Consider the following 17,177-nt stretch of genomic DNA (forward strand, 5'->3'; position numbering starts at 1 on the left):
TTTAACACAAGAACAGTAAGCAGTACTGGTTTATTAGAAATGCAGGGGCAGGCTGTCGACCACGCCCCGCCCAGAATGTCACAGTATATTTTTGGGGGTTGACAAAGCAAATGCAGCGATGGTGTTTTCTAAAGATTAGCTTTATTCGTCACATGCACATCAAAACATCGACACTCGAGTGCGTCAATGACACAGTCCGAGGGTGAGCTGGGGCAGCCTGCAAGTGTCACCATACTTCCGGTGCCAACATAAAATGCCACAACTTACTCACCTTTACTTTCCCTGGTGGGGTGTCCACAACCAGGTGTTACAGTCTGAAAAAAGAACAGATAGATCGATTAGAGCTGAGATGAAGCCATTTTTTTTCATTCACACGGTTGTGAATCTTCGGAACTGACCACCCTGGGTTCTGTGAAAGACTGACAAGACTATATTTTTGGATATTAGGGTAACAAATGTTTAGTACTGTAAGGAGGCGCTGATGTAAATAACGTACCCTGATCTCGGTGAAATCGAAGCAGAACTGTGAAGTCATCCACTTTGGTAGAAAGACGAAGTGACTGAACATCCCACTCCTACTTACTAATTTATGTTGCATGAACTCGGGGACTGTTTAAAACATATTTAAAAGTTTTCAGCTGAAATAAAAATTCAGGTAGGAAATTATTTGCATGGATGTAAATTGAAGTTGTAATTTATTATAGCTGTCTGGAAAGAGATAGATTAGAACAGTCTGCAGCAACTTCGGCCACGGAGCTGTCAATCATGCCGGGAGCCAGGCGCGCTCGCGAGTTGCTGTTTTTTCAGCACCTCCACCATGCTCGTGCTGCTCCTGCTCCCGCCCCTTTCACCACTCGCTCCTTCCTATTGGACCGCTGGGAAACCGTGATGATCCGATTAGCCAAAGACCACGTTATGTCAAATCCGGGCCTCGGTTGCTAGGAGAGATCCCCGCGCCCCCTCTCTCCGCGATATCCCCCCCCCGACCCTCCAGCCCCCGATCTGCTCCGTTAAGATCTTTAAAGGAGCCATCACCAAATTCCAACAGTCATCAACATAAGTACGAATGCTGAAGAGCAGCTGTGAAGGATCTAAAAACAACCCAGTACATTAAAATGTGAGGTATAGGTTCTTTGAATATAAATATAATGTTCCAAATTTGCATTAAGCAACCTTCTGCATAAGTTTGGAGAGGCCAATTTCTTGCTTCTTGCAGGTTGCATTAATTTTGTTTCCGAATGGTTAAAACCTTCTGTCAATCTAGCAGGTTAAGCATTTCAGTCCCGCCTTCCCTTGCCACGATTGGTGGCACTGGAGCAGAAGCTGCGTCTGATTGGCGTGCTGCGGTGTCGGTCGGGCGGGTAGAGTCCCGCCCAGCCCGCTCGCCGCTTTCTGCAGGTTGGCTTGGCCGGTGGGAAAGCTCGCCAACCCGCTCGAGACTCTGGGCCGTGCGTCCGTTTGCAGCGGCGGCGGCGGCGCGAGCGAGGAGCAGCAGCAGCGCGAGCGGTGCGAGCGGGCGGGCGGCCGACGGTCGGCGGACAGACCCACCGCACGGGCGCTGAGATCGACTCAATATTAAAAATTAATCATTCAAACTCAACCGAGGGGGGAAAGGACAGTTGTGAATATAAGCAGACATACATCTTTAAATATTTGACATCCAAATCAACTAAAAACAAAATCGGTTATCGCAGACTCAGTCCCGTCAGCACCTCCACTGGATATCTGCAGATCGGTCGGCGTGAGAAGGAACGGAGGAAAATAAAAGAGAGAGAAATAAATATCAGGCAGGAGGAGAAGAACCATGTTCACCAAACACAACATCTCCCTTTTCTGCCTCTACAGCTTCTGCGGGGTTCTTTTTCAACTCCAAGGTAAGAATAAACTTTAATTTCCTGCCTCTCCAAGAGGACTCGGATTGAGAGTGTTTTTGATGTTGAAGCGTTGTTTTTGGTCCTGTTCTCTGGTTGCGTCCGTCCCGGTGCTAACTGGCTTTTTTTGGGGAGACGATCCTTCCCTGTGTTTATTGCGGAAGGGTCTGAATAAAAACTTGCGGTTTTTCTTAATATATTGCTTTGAATGAATACGTGAGAAACTGCATCGTGCATTTAACTGTTGTAAGTCTAGGAAAACTGAAAAAATGTCTTGGATAGGGTTGCCTCGCAGCTATCATCGGACGAGGTGGTTTGTACTTGTGATATTTTTAAAGGCGGATTTTTATTTTAGGAGCATTTTCTTTTACTATTTAATGTCGCAAATTAGTCCTTTGCTTTTATTGCTGTGGAAATAATATTGGACGTTGTAATGTTAGTGTGAGCTCGGTTTTGCCAGTTACTCTGAGCACGTCTGTCCATGCCCACAGCTGTTGGGTACTTGCAGTAGTCTGCATCTTGGTGTCGTCTTGGTACTGCTTTTTATTTAAAGACTTGAGGATTAAAAATTCCTGTCACACGCCGAAGCACAGTGTAATTTTATACAATATCTAATGACTTTAGTCATATCAATGATGTATTAAATTCCATTATGTAATAATAATTAAAGTTGCTTTCTATAGTTATTAGGAGTTTATTAACATTCAGTTTACAGAAATAAAAGAAATCTTTTAATTGTAATTGATTACTATCGATGAATACTCACTTATCAAGCAGGGAACATTTATATGTATTGATGTGCGAAGCTTGCAATTTTGATGATCGGTATTCATCCCATTTTTGTAGTAATAAATACTCTGTACAAAATCACTATATTTCTGTGGTAGCAAGTTCATTTTGACATGTCATTGTAGATTTGTTTTTGGTATTTTCAATGCATTCCCAAACTATAGAAGTCTGTAGAAGTAGAGATTGGTAAAATTGAATGATTCGTTATAGACATCGGAACCTGAAATACTGTACTGTATATGTGTATCAAAAATCCTCATTTTGTACACCAGGTGGAGGTGTTGGTATCTAAATACTGTACGTAGATACATTGGCCTCAGCGGGTTATAATCAAATTAAAATACTGTATATTTTTACCCGAGCAAATTAAATCAATTTTAGTTATATATTAACCTCATCAAGTTGGTCACTGTCGGTTAGCATTTTTTTATACGGAGATAACAGATTGGGTAGTTACGCCAATTGAAATTGTATTATATTTTATCAGACTGATTTAGTGCTATGATGCATGACACAACTGTTGAGGCTTGCATTAAAAGCTACAAAATTTAATTTTGTTAACACCATACCAATAAGATAGTTGATCTTGTACTTTTTTTGATCTATATATGAACATTCAGTAATTCAAAAGGTTGTGGAGTTGTGCTTATACGATTCTAAACAATGACATGAGTATATGCTACTTGTATTAGACTCAGAAAAATGCAGGACTGCAAGTCACAACAGGGTAGTGAGAAAGTGTATCTTCAGCAACTCAACTGTAATTTTTCGGTAATTAAGTGGAGGCTTAAAGTGGAACTCCAAACTTAGGGTTATATTTTCAGCTCTGCTATTATACCTAACTATCAGATTTTGAATAATTTTATAAATAGGTTAATTGAGTCTTTATTTTGTGACCAATTTATGATCTAAAGAATACCAATGTAATTTTTTTCTCAAACTTGTATTGTTTGTACTGACCACTTATGCAACAATTAGGTTCTTAATTTGTGTGACGGTCTTATTCATATTGTAGAGAAGAGTGCATCCTCAAAATACACAAAGTATTACCTTCTGATGTATTTGTGCTATACCATACCAGGTAATGTAGTTAATGAGCAGTTTTAGAGGCTCCATTAATTGCTTCAGTCAAGTGGTGCTGAGGAGATTGAGGTGTGAACAAGTTGGGTGAACAAGTTGGGTGAACTCTATATAACTTTCATTGATTTAGTTCACAGGAACGGTGCTCTGCCATAACCTGGCAACAACCTGTACAGACATTTCTGTAATATGCATGATAGTTTCACTTCTGGCAAAACTTGATATTTGGAGCATTAGAACTACATGAGATCATTTGGTGCAAAAGGCCTATCACTGTGATAGAATCTTGATGTAGTTCAATAAAAGTACATGTTTGTATGCATTTAAAATAAATATTGTGCGCTAGCAATGATAATATTATTTTTAATGCTTATTCTACCAAGAATGCTAGATTTTTGTCCTAATTTTGTCCTAATTATTCATTAGGATGGTTTTATACTACAAATGAATATATATTTACATGTGGTTCAGAACATTGAAGATTGGTAAACCATTCTGCAGTATAGCATTCTATACCTGAGTCTACTTATGATCTTTCCCTAGAGTCACAATTTACACACTACAGCTTGGTAACAATCAAGAGTTAGAGATCAGGATATCTGGTTTCTGCCTTCCTCTGTAACCTGGACAAAAATGCAGCACCTGACAGCTATTGGTGATAGTTGATATCAGATAATTCAGAATAAACCTGGATAAAATTATATACTTTCCTATTTAGATAAATAATGTAAATAAATAATATGTAAATAACTTTTATTTTGAAAAATCCCAAATTTGTGGTGTATTGGTCAATTAATACTTTAAAATTGCTACCAATGCACTAAGTTTCAGTTGGAAGTGATGAAACGGGAACTTATGTGTAGCTGAAAGGGGAGACCAACACAACGTGATTTTGGTTTGAATTGTACTTGTAAGTAAAGGAATGGTAGTTTTCTGTTTAACAAGCTTCTACTTTTCAGAGTGATAAAGTCATCTTGCTAAATATTGTAGACACCAATGTATTATTACAAATGTTTGTTACAACATACAGATTTGTCATAGTAAGCTTTTTATTATTACAGTCTTCTGCATATTCCCCATCAACTCTGCACATCATTATGAATCTCCAGTTTAGAATTTTAAGACTTTAATTGATACGTTTTACATTTTAGTCAATGAATAGTTACATTTTATTTAATTGATACCTTAATTTATGTAGAATATTAGAAAATAAAGAAGAAATTTACATAAAGCGCTACTAGAGAGGCTTTGCTTGGAATTCCTGCAAATGGAATCTGCTTTTCTTGGCAATTTTATCTGGGAAAGTTGCTGCCTGGAGATACAAGTGTAAAACTGTATAGATTAGCTCCCTCTTTAAATGCAAATCCCATAAACAATGATTGAATCTGTTGGAGTTCATACCAGTGATAATTTCTTGGTGAAATTGAACCCTTTGTTAAACTGGACCAGGCACTTTGTGCACTATTTACAGGAGAGTGCACGTTTTACCCTGTCAAACACATCTAATGATATCTCTGTTTGTGCAATGCCCATATCCACCCTTTCTGACATAACTAGAGCTCCAGGGTGCGACCCGCGACCTTTTTTGTCGAATTGAGTTAGTACATCTGGGAATGCAGTGAGCTACTCTGTTGCTTTTATCACTGTTTAAAAGAGAAGTCTTTTGACTGGGCAGCTTTAGAACTGACTGCAGGCTATTCCAGCACATTCCAAAATCAACAAATTGTGCTTAAGCTAACAGGGGTATAGTTTAGCGAGCTATAGCCGTTGGCTGCAGTCAGATGCCCTTCGATGCTTCCATTAACTATTAACTATGAGTCTTTTCGTTAACTTCAGGTTTCTCATCAATCAACTTTTCTATAGTTGTGGATCATTGGAAGAGTTTCTTCATGATCAGTGTCATGTTTCTATGAAGCACATGCAATGGCTGTTTTTTGGAAGGTCACAATATGAAGGATTTTCAGTGGTCAGCTCTGTCTGTAATAATATATTTTGGGTGGTCACTAGCTATCCAGCTTCAATAGCTGCTCTCACCTGTTTGCATTTCAACCATGATATTTGAGCACCAGCACTGTGAGAAGAATCGAAATATCAGAATCATTGTGAGACATTATTGTTCTAAAAATTGTATTCTCTTGTCTGAACAGCTCAGGGTTTCCCGAAGGTATACAAGAGAAATTAGTTGTTGTATGTTACATAACTTAGATATGTTTAGTGATGACAAAATGGTTAAATTACAGCAGTAATAATCAGACATAATAACCTTAGCCCATTTGTTCACCACGACCTGTGGATGAGTGTGTGCCATTGACAACAACCTTCAGTGTTCTTAAATTCCTGTGTTTTATTATTTTTGAGGACTTGTCCTCCGTCGAGTATGTAAATGCATTATGAAGAAAGCACGGCAGTGCCTCTGCTTCCTTTACTTTATTGTCGCCAAACAATTAATACTAGAGCGTACAATCATCACAGTGATATTTGATTGTGCGCTTTGTGCTCCCTGGAGTACAAATCGATAGTAAACATTAAAAATTTAAATTATGAATCATAAATAGAAAGTAGGAAAGGGAAAGTAAGGTAGTGCAAAAAAACCAAGAGGCAGGTCCGGATATTTGGAGGGTATGGCCCAGATCCGGGTCAGGATCCATTCAGCAGTCTTATCACAGTTGGAAAGAAGCTGTTCCCAAATCTGTCCATATGAGTCTTCAAGCTCCTGAGCCTTCTCCCAGAGGGAAGAGGGACGAAAAATGTGTTGGCTGGGTGGGTCGTGTCCTTGATTATCCTGGCAGCACTGCTCCGACAGCATGTGGTGTAAAATGAGTCCATGGATGGAAGTGCCTCTACTTCCTTAGGAGTTTGCGGAGATTCGGCATGACATCTAAAACTTTGACTAACTTCTATAGATGTGTGGCGGAGAGTATTTTGACTGATTGCATCACAGCCTTGTATGGAAACACCAATGCCGTTGAATGAAAAATCCCGCAAAAAATAGGGGATGCAGCCCAGTACATCATTGGGTAAAGTCTTCCCAACCATGGAGCACATCTACATGAAATGCTGTTGCTGGAAGGCACCATCCAGGAAAACACTCTTCTCACTGCTGCTTTCAGGGAGAAGGTACAGGACCCTCAGGAGCCACACCACCAGATTCTGAAACAGATATTACTTCTCAACCATCAGACTCTTGAACCAAAGGGGATAACGTCACTTGCCTCATCATTGAAATGTTCCCATAACCAATGGACTCACTTTCAAGGACTCTTTCTCTCATGTTCTTGATATTTACTTCTTACATATTTATTATTGTTATTTGTTCTTTTTGTATTTGGTGTTTGTTGTCTTCTGCACTCACTCCCTAGTGGGCAGTCTTTCAATGATTATGTTATAGATATTATTCTACAGATTTTTGAGTAAGCCCACAAAAAATGAATTTTGGAGTTGTATATGGTGACATATCTATACTTTGATAATAAATTTACTTTGAACTTTAAAGTGTGGTCTAACTAGGGTTTTATAGAACTGTTACATTACTCTCACGTGGTAGCACCCACATCTACTCTGATGAAGTGCTTTGAGAGATTTCTCATGGCTCAGGTTAACTCCTGTCTGAGCGAGGAGCTAGACCCACTGAAATGTAAATTAGTAAAGGATTTATTATTGTCATATTTACTGAGGTATTGTGAAACATTTTATGATCAAAATGGAGACAAAAGAGCTTTGAGATGCTGGAATATGGAGCAAAAAAGAGGCAGTAGAGGAGGAATTCGACATATCAGGCAGCCTCTGTAAAGGGAAATGGGCAGTTAATGTTTTGAGTTGAGATTCTTTATCTTGACTGAGAGATTAGAAAGGAGAGAGGAGAAAGGTTGGTGAGTGGTTTCAGAGCAAGTTAGTTTGGAATTGATGTCAGAGATCAAAATGTTGATTAGAGAGAAAAGATTCATTATAAAGTCTGTTGTCACTGGCACAGTAGATAAATGTAAGTAGTGGCAGTATAGAAATTCAAATTTGTAAAACGTATTTGTTTAATTGAGTATGACAGAAGGTTTTTGTAATGAAAGAGAACTGATAGATTTTGGCAGAGGGTAAAGTTAGCTTGGACAGAAAAATATGAAATATTGGTATTAGTTTATTATTATGTATCATGATATAGTGAAACACTTGTTTTGCATATTGTTTATACAGATCAGATTATTACACAGTGCATTGAGGTAGAACAAGATAAAATAATAACAATGCAGAATAAAGTGTAAAAGCTACAGAGAAAGTGCAGTTCAGGTAAGTGATAACATGCAAGATCATAGAGTCAAAGAAAAGTACAGCACAGAAACACAGAAGTAGGCCTTTCGGCCCATCAAGGAGACATTAAACTGTGTACTCCCATCGATCTGTACTGAGACCATAGCCCTCCATACCCCTACCATCCATGTACCTATCCAAGCTTCTCTTAAACGTGGAAATCGAGTTCATACGCACCACTTGTGCTGGCAGCTGGTTCCATACTCTCATGACTCTCTGAGTGAAGAAGTTTCCCTTCATGTTCCCCTTAAACTTTTCACTTTTCACCCTTAACCCATGACCTCTGGTTGTAGTCCCACCCAACCTTAGTGGAAAAAGGTAGCTTGCATTTACCCTATCTATATGTTGGATTTTCAGAAGACCTTTGAGGTGAAGGAACCCTTAGGAGGCAGTGATCATAACATGGTTGAGTTCACTGTGAAATTAGAAAAAGAGAAGCCGAAATCTGATGTGTCGGTATTTCAGTGGAGTAAAGGAAATTACAGTGGCATGAGAGAGGAACTGGCCAAAGTTGACTGGAAAGAGACACTGGTGGGAAAGACAGCAGAGCAGCAGTGGCTGGAGTTTATGCGAGAAATGAGGAATGTGCAAGACAGATATATTCCAAAAAAGAAGAAATTTTCGAGTGGAAAAAGGATGCAACCGTGGTTGACAAGAGAAGTCAAAGCCAAAGTTAAAGCTAAGGAGAGGGCATACAAGGAAGCAAAAATTAGTGGGAAGACAGAGGATTGGGAAGTCTTTAAAACCTTACAAAAGGAAACCAAGAAGGTCATTAAGAGAGAAAAGATTAACTATGAAAGGAAACTAGCAAATAATATCGAAGAGGATACTAAAAGCTTTTTCAAGTATATAAAGAGTAAAAGACAGGTGAGAGTAGATATAGGACCGATAGAAAATGATACTGGAGAAATTGTAATGGGAGATGAGGAGATGGTGGAGGAACTGAACAAGTATTTTGCATCAGTCTTCACTGAGGAGGACAGCAGGATACTGGACACTCAAGGGTGGCAGGGAAGAGAAGTGTGCGCAGTCACAATTACGACAGAGAAAGTACTCAGGAAGCTGAATAGGCTAAAGGTCGATAAATCTCCTGGACCAGGTGGAATGCACCCTCGTGTTCTGAAGGAAGTAGCTGTGGAAATTGCGGAGGCATTAGCGATGATCTTTCAAAAGTTGATAGATTCTGGCATGGTTCCGGAGGACTGGAAGATTGCAAATGTCACTCTGCTATTTAAGAAGGGGACAAGGAAGCAAAAAGGAAATTATAGACCTGTTAGCTTGACGTCAGTGGTTGGGAAGTTGTTGGAGTCGATTGTCAAGGATGAGGTTACAGAGTACCTGGAGGCATATGACAAGATAGACAGAACTCAGCATGGATTCCTTAAAGGAAAATCCTGCCTGACAAACCTATTACGATTTTTTGAGGAAATTACCAGTAGGCTAGACAAGGGAGATGCAGTGGATGTTGTATATTTGGATTTTCAGAAGGCCTTTGACAAGGTGCCACACATGAGGCTGCTTAACAAGATAAGAGCCCATGGAATTACAGGAAAGTTACATACGTGGATAGAGCGTTGGCTGATTGGCAGGAAACAGAGAGTGGGAATAAAGGGATCCTATTCTGGTTGGCTGCCGGTTACCAGTGGTGTTCCATAGGGATCAGTGTTGGGGCCGCTTCTTTTTACATTGTACATCAATGATTTGGATTATGGAATAGAGGGCTTTGTGGCTAAGTTTGCTGACGATACGAAGACAGGTGGAGGGGCCAGTAGTGCTGAGGAAACGGAGAGTCTGCAGAGAGACTTGGATAGATTGGAAGAATGGGCAGAGAAGTGGCAAATGAAGTACAATGTTGGAAAGTGTATGGTTATGCACTTTGGCAGAAAAAAATAAACGGGCAGACTATTATTTAAATAGGGAAAGAATTCAAAGTTCTGAGATGCAACGGGACTTGGGAGTCCTCGTACAGGATTCCCTTAAAGTTAACCTCCAGGTTGAGTCAGTAGTGAAGAAGGCGAATGCAATGTTGGCACTCATTTCCAGAGGAATAGAGTATAGGAGCAGGGATGTGATGTTGAGGCTCTATAAGGCGCTGGTGAGACCTCACTTGGAGTACTGTGGGCAGTTTTGGTCTCCTTATTTAAGAAAGGATGTGCTGACGTTGGAGAGGGTACAGAGAAGATTCACTAGAATGATTCCGGGAATGAGAAGGTTAACATATGAGGAACGTTTGTCCGCTCTTGGACTGTATTCCTTGGAGTTTAGGAGAATGAGGGGAGACCTCATAGAAACATTTCGAATGTTAAAAGGCATGGACAGAGTGGATGTGGCAAAGTTGTTTCCCATGATGGGGGAGTCTAGTACGAGAGGGCATGACTTCAGGATTGAAGGGCGCCCTTTCAGAACAGAAATGCGAAAAAATTTTTTTAGTCAGAGGGTGGTGAATCTATGGAATTTGTTGCCACGGGCAGCAGTGGAGCCCAAGTCATTGGGTGTCTTTAAGGCAGAGATTGATAGGTATCTGAGTAGCCAGGGCATCAAAGGTTATGGTGAGACGGCGGGGCAGTGGGACTAAATAGGATAAAATGGATCAGCTCATGATAACATGGCGGAGCAGACTCGATGGGCCGAATGGCCTACTTCTGCTCCTTTGTCTTATGGTCTTATGGATAAGGTGCCACACATGAGGCAACTAAACAAGTTACAAGCCCACGGTGTTACAGGAAAGATACTCACAAGGATAAAGCAGTGGCTGATTGGCAGGAGGCAAAGAGTGGGAATAAAGAGATCCATTTTGGTTTGACTGCAGGTGACTAGTGGTGTTCCACAGGGCCCTATGTTGGGACCGCTTCTTTTCACGTTTTATGTCAATGACTTGGAAAATAGAACTGATGGCTTTGTTGCAAAATTTGCAGACAATACGAAGATAAGTTGAGGGTCAGCCAATTTTGACGAAGTAGAGAAGCTACAGAAGGACAAATTAGGAGAATGGGCAAAGAATTGACAGGTGTTGCGAAGGGTGTAGTCATGCACATTGTTAGAAGAAATAAAAGGCTAGACTATTTTATAAATGGAAAGAAAATTCAAAAATCTGATGTGTAAAGGGACTTGGGACTCCTTGTGCAGGATACCCTAAAGGTTAATTTACATGTTAAATTGTGGCGAGGAAGACACTTCACTCTGCCCTGACCCACCTGGACAGCCCCAGCTCTTATGTCAGAATGCTGTTCATTGACTTTAGTTTGGCATTCCATACTGTGATCCCAAGCTGATTGCCAAACTTCGCCAGCTTGGTATCAGCTCATCCCTCTGCAATTGGACCTTGGACTTTCTGACTAACAGACCCCAATCAGTTAAGTTAGACAACCTCTCCTCCTCCACTCTCACCCTGAACACCGGCGTGCCTCAAGGCTGTGTGCTGAGCCCTCTTCTGTACTCCCTCTTCACCTATGACTGCATTCTTATACATGGTTCTAACTCCATAATCAGTTTGCAGATGACACCACGGTGGTTGGCCTGATCAGAGGGGTTGATGAGATAGCCTACAGGGACGAGGTCCAGCACCTGGCCACGTGGTGTGCTGACAACAACCTCGCCCTTAACACCCAGAAGACCAAGGAGATCATTGTGGACTTCAGGCATGCTAGGAGCCACACTCACGTCCCCATCTACATCGACGGAGCTGTAGTGGAGCGGGTATCAAGCTTCAAATTCCTTGGTGTCCACATTTCTGAGGATCTCACCTGGTCCCTGAACTCCTCCATCCTGATCAAAAAGGCGCAACAGAGCCTTTATTTCCTGTGGAGCATCAAGAAAGCTCACCTCTGTCCCAGGATACTGACGGACTTTTACCACTGTAGCATTGAGAGCATACTCACCAACTGCATCTCAGTGTGGTATGGCAATTGTTCCATATTGGACTGCAAATCACTCCAGCGTGTGATGAAAACTGCCCAGCAGACTATCAGTACCCAATTGCCCACTATTGAGAACATCTACCATAAACGCTGCCTGGGCAGGGCGAAAAGCATTAACAAGGATGCATCTCACCCTAACCATGGACTTTTTACTCTCCTCCCATCTGGTAGGCGCTACAGGAGCCTCCGCTCCCGCACTAGCAAGCACAGGAAGAGCTTCTTCCCTGAGGCTGTGACCCTGCTGAACCTCGCATCGCAGCGCTAAGCAGTGTTGCACCCATATTGTGCTGTCTCAGTACTTTTATATTTGTGTGTTGTAGCACTTACTTTTTATTCACAGTTATTTTGTAAATAACACTATTCTTTGCATTTCTGGTTAGATGCTAACTGCATTTCATTGGCTTTGTATCTGTACTCAGCACAATGACAATAAAGTTGAAGCTAATCTAATCTAAAAATGCAATGTTAGGGTTCATTTCAAGAAGGATAGAATATGAAAGCAAGGATGTAATGTTGAAACTTTAGAAAGCTGGTGGGTCATCACTAGGAGTATTGTGAGCCATTTTGGACCCCTCATCTTAGAAAGGATGTGCTGAAACTGGAGAGGGTTCAAAGGAGATTCATGAAAATGATTCCAAGATTGAACAGCTTGTTATATGAAGAGTATTTGATAGCTCTGGGTCTGTATTCACTGGAATTCAGAAGAATGAGGGGTGACCTAATTGAAACCTATCAAATGGTGAAAGGCCTTGATAGAGTGGATGCGGAGAGGATGTTTCCGATGGTGGGAGAGTCTAAGACCAGAGGATACAGCATCAGAACAGAGAGGGATCCTTATAGAACAGAGGTGAGGAGAAGTTTCTTTAGCTAGAGAGTGGTAAATCTGTGGAATTTATTGCCACAGTCCCTGTCTCGTTGAGATTTCTATATACTGATTTAAAAAAAAATTCCTGAACACATTTCACAATCTCTGACCCATTTATTCCTTTTACAGAATGAGATTCCCAGTCAAAATCACGTACTATAACAACCTTCTGTTTCTTGAAACAGTCTGTGATCTCTCTGCAAATTTGTTCCTCTAAATCCCTCATACCCATGGTCATACCTTTCTTATTACTCAGTCTAAACATAATGCCTCACTAGACAAGTTCTCCAGTCTGATCTGACTGAGCACTGCCATAATATTTTCCTTGACTAATAACGCCAGCTCCACCCATAATCACTCCCGCTCTGTCACCTCTGAAACAATGGAACCCTGGAATATTGAGTTGTCAGTCTTGCTCGTCCTGCAACCAAGTCTCACTAATGACTACAATATCTTAATTTCAAGTGTTGATTCATGCCCTGAGCACAGCTGCCTTTCTGATGATTCATTGAAATAAACGCAGCTCAGGACATTAGTCACACCATGCTCAATCTTTGGATCCCTGATGTTGTCTGAGGTCTTAACAACATCTGGCTTCAGAATCTCTCCACTATCTGTTATGGCAGTCTGGTTCCCATCCCCCTGCAACTCCAGTTTAAACTCCTACCCCTCCACCCCAAACTGTGCAGCAATAGCAAACCTTCCTGCTATCATATTTGTCGATCCCCTCTAATTTCAGGTGAAAACTGTCTCTTCTGTACCGGCTCTACCTTCCCTGGAAGAGAACCTAATGATCCAAGTGTCTTATAGTCTTCCTCCTACACCATGTATTAAACTCTACCTATTTCTGGCCTCACTAGCACATGGCACAGATAACAGTTCTGAGATGACAATCCTGGCAGCCCTGCCCTTTAACTTACTTTGCAGAACCTCTTCACTTTTCCTACCTATGTGACTGGTATCTGCACGGACCACGACCTCTGGGTGTTTACCATCTCACTGAAAAATGCTGAGGACTCGGTCAAAGTTATCCTAGACCCCGGCACCCAGGAGGCAGCATACCATCTGGGAATCTGTTCTTGTTCACAGAACTTCCTCTCCATAAGACCATAAGATATAAGTGTTGGTGCGTGGCCAAGTGGTTAAGGCGTCGGTCTAGTGATCTGAAGGTCGCTAGTTCAAGCCTCAGCTGAGGCAGCGTGTTGTGTCCATGAGCAAGGCACTTAACCACACATTGCTCTGTGACGACACCGGTGCCAAGCTGTATCGGCCCTAGTGCCTTTCTCTTGGACAACATCGATGGTGTGGAGAAGGGAGACTTGCAGCATGGGCAACTGCTGGTCTTTCTGCGCCCTGGAAACCTTCCAAGGTGTAAATCCATGATCTCATGAGACTAGCGGATGCCTAAGAGCAGAATTCGGCCACTTGGATTATTGAGTCTGCTCTGCCATTTCATCATGGCTGATCCAATTTTCCTTTCAGCCCCAATCTCCTGCCTTCCCCTTGTACTGCTACATGCCCTGATCAACCTCTATACAAAGACTTAGCAAAGCTGCCTGTGGCAAAAAATTCTACAGATTCACCACTCTCTGGCTAAAGAAATTCCTCCTCATCTCCGGTCTGAAAGGAAGCCCGTTTATTCCGAGGTCTGACCTCTGGTCTTAGGCTCTCCCACCATAGGAAACATCCTCTCCACATTTGCTCTACCAAGGCCTTTCACTATTAGATAAGTTTCAATTAGGTGACCCCTCATTCTAATGAATTCAAATGAATACAGCCCCAGAGCCATCAAACAGTCTTCATATGACAAGCCATTCAAAACTGGAATCATTTTTGTGAACCTCTTCTGAACCCTCTATAGTTTCAGCATATCCTTAATAAAGTAAGGGGCCCAAACCTGCTCACAATACTCCAGTGTGAGGTCTCACCAGTGCTTTATGAAGTTTCAACCTTACATCCTTGCTTTTATATACTTGTCCTTTTGAAATGAGTGCTAACATTCCATTTTCATAGAAACAGAAAACCTACAGCACAGTACAGGCCCTACAGCCCACAATGCTGTGCTGAACATGTACTTTAGAAGTTACCTAGGGTTACCCATAGCCATCTATTTTCCTAAGCTCCATGTACCTATCCACGAATCTTTTAAAAGACCCTGTTGTATCTGCCTCCACCATCGTCACCTGCAGCCCATTCCACACACTCACCACTCAGCGTTTAAAAAAAACTTACCTCCAAATTCATTTACCCCAAACATTTTATACCCCAAACCAGACTTTGTCAATCTATGCAAAATTTTTCTCTGCAGTGGTAAGGGAATATGATGCAAAGTCTGTAGGGTATTCACTTCCATTGCTCATAACATGTGATGACTGCACCTATACCATAACGCGAGTTGTCACAGGCAAGCTTGTGATGTGGATCATAATGTGTGAGTATATCACCATTTCTCTTACCTTTTTAAAAGCCACGTCACACTGCTTTCATACGATCTAGTTCATTGGCTACTTTATCACGCATGGTAATAAGAAATCCAAGAAGTCCAAGATATCCTGAAGTGGGAGGGTGAGGAGCCAGAGGTCGTGGTACATATAGGTACCAATGACATAGGTAGGAAAAGGGATGAGGTCCTGAAAGGAGAATATAGGGAGCTAGGAAGGGAGTTGAGAAAAAGGACCGCAAAGGTAGTAATCTCGGGATTACTGCCTGTGCCACGCGACAGTGAGAGTAGGAATGCGATGAAGTGGAGGATAAATGCATGGCTGAGGGATTGGAGCAGGGGGCAGGGATTCAAGTTTTTGGATCATTGGGACCTCTTTTGGCGCAGGCGTGACCTGTACAAAAAGGACGGGTTACACTTGAATCCGAGGGGGACCAATATCCTGGCAGGGAGATTAGCGGGGGCTACTGAGGTGACTTTAAACTAGAATGGTTGGGGGGTGGGAATCAAATTAAAGAGGCTAGGCGTGAGGAGGTTAGTTCACAACAGAGGGATGGGAACCAGTGCAGAGAGACAGAGGGGTGTAAAGTGAGCATAGAAGCAAAAAGTACAAAGGAGAAAAGTAAAAGTGGCAGGCGACAAATCCAGGGCAAGCATTAAAAAGGGCCACTTTTCAACATAATTGTACAAGGGCTAAGAGAGTTGTAAAAGAGCGCCTGAAGGCTTTATGTGTCAATGCAAGGAGCATTCGTAATAAGGTGGATGAATTGAAAGTGCAGATTGTTATTAATGATTATGATATAGTTGGGATCACAGAGACATGGCTCCAGGGTGACCAGGGATGGGAGCTCAACGTTCAGGGATATTCAATATTCAGGAGGGATAGACATGAAGGAAGGGGAGGTGGGGTGGCGTTGCTGGTTAAAGAAGAGATTAACGCAATAGAAAGGAAGGACATAAGCCGGGAAGATGTGGAATCGATATGGGTAGAGCTGCGTAACACTAAGGGGCAGAAGACGCTGGTGGGAGTTGTGTACAGGCCACCTAACAGTAGTAGTGAGGTCGGAGATGGTATTAAACAGGAAATTAGAAATGTGTGCAATAAAGGAACAGCAGTTATAATGGGTGACTTCAATCTACATGTAGACTGGGTGAACCAAATTGGTAAAGGTGCTGAGGAAGAGGATTTCTTGGAATGTATGCGGGATGGTTTTTTGAACCAACATGTCGAGGAACCAACTGGAGAGCAGGCTATTCTGGACTGGGTTTTGAGCAATGAGGAAGGGTTAATTAGCGATCTTGTCGTGAGAGGCCCCTTGGGTAAGAGTGACCATAATATGGTGGAATTCTTCATTAATATGGAGAGTGACATAGTTAATTCAGAAACAAAGGTTCTGAACTTGAAGAAGGGGAACTTTGAAGGTATGAGACGTGAATTAGCTAAGATAGACTGGCAAATGACACTTAAAGGATTGACGGTGGATATGCAATGGCAAGCATTTATAGGTTGCATGGATGAACTACAACAATTGTTCATCCCAGTTTGGCAAAAGAATAAATCAAGGAAGGTAGTGCACCCGTGGCTGACAAGAGAAATTAGGGATAGTATCAATTCCAAAGAAGTAGCATACAAATTAACCAGAGAAAGTGGCTCACCTGAGGACTGGGAGAAATTCAGAGTTCAGCAGAGGAGGACAAAGGGCTTAATTAGGAAGGGGAAAAAAGATTATGAGAGAAAACTGGCAGAGAACATAAAAATGGACTGTAAAAGCTTTTATAGATATGTAAGAAGGAAAAGACTGGTAAAGACAAATGTAGGTCCCCTGCAGACAGAAACAGGTGAATTGATTATGGGGAGCAAGGACATGGCAGACCAATTGAATAATTACTTTGGTTCTGTCTTCACTAAGGAGGAC

General features: G+C 41.7%; 1 long non-coding RNA gene across 1 annotated transcript in view; it reads right to left on the reverse strand.

Annotated features, from left to right (window-relative positions):
* Positions 1 to 774, reverse strand: part of LOC134347442 (uncharacterized) — a 101,770-nt gene extending 100,996 nt beyond the window's left edge. Inside the window, exons 1-2 of the long non-coding RNA XR_010018155.1 lie at positions 497 to 774; positions 272 to 314 (exon numbers count right to left, since the gene is read on the reverse strand). This is a non-coding gene — a long non-coding RNA (uncharacterized LOC134347442). The remainder of the gene's footprint in view (positions 1 to 271; positions 315 to 496) is intronic.
* Between the last annotated feature and the right edge of the window lie 16,403 nt (positions 775 to 17,177).

The sequence above is a fragment of the Mobula hypostoma genome, chromosome 6, assembly GCF_963921235.1.
Source record: "Mobula hypostoma chromosome 6, sMobHyp1.1, whole genome shotgun sequence".
Lineage (NCBI taxonomy): Eukaryota > Metazoa > Chordata > Chondrichthyes > Myliobatiformes > Myliobatidae > Mobula > Mobula hypostoma.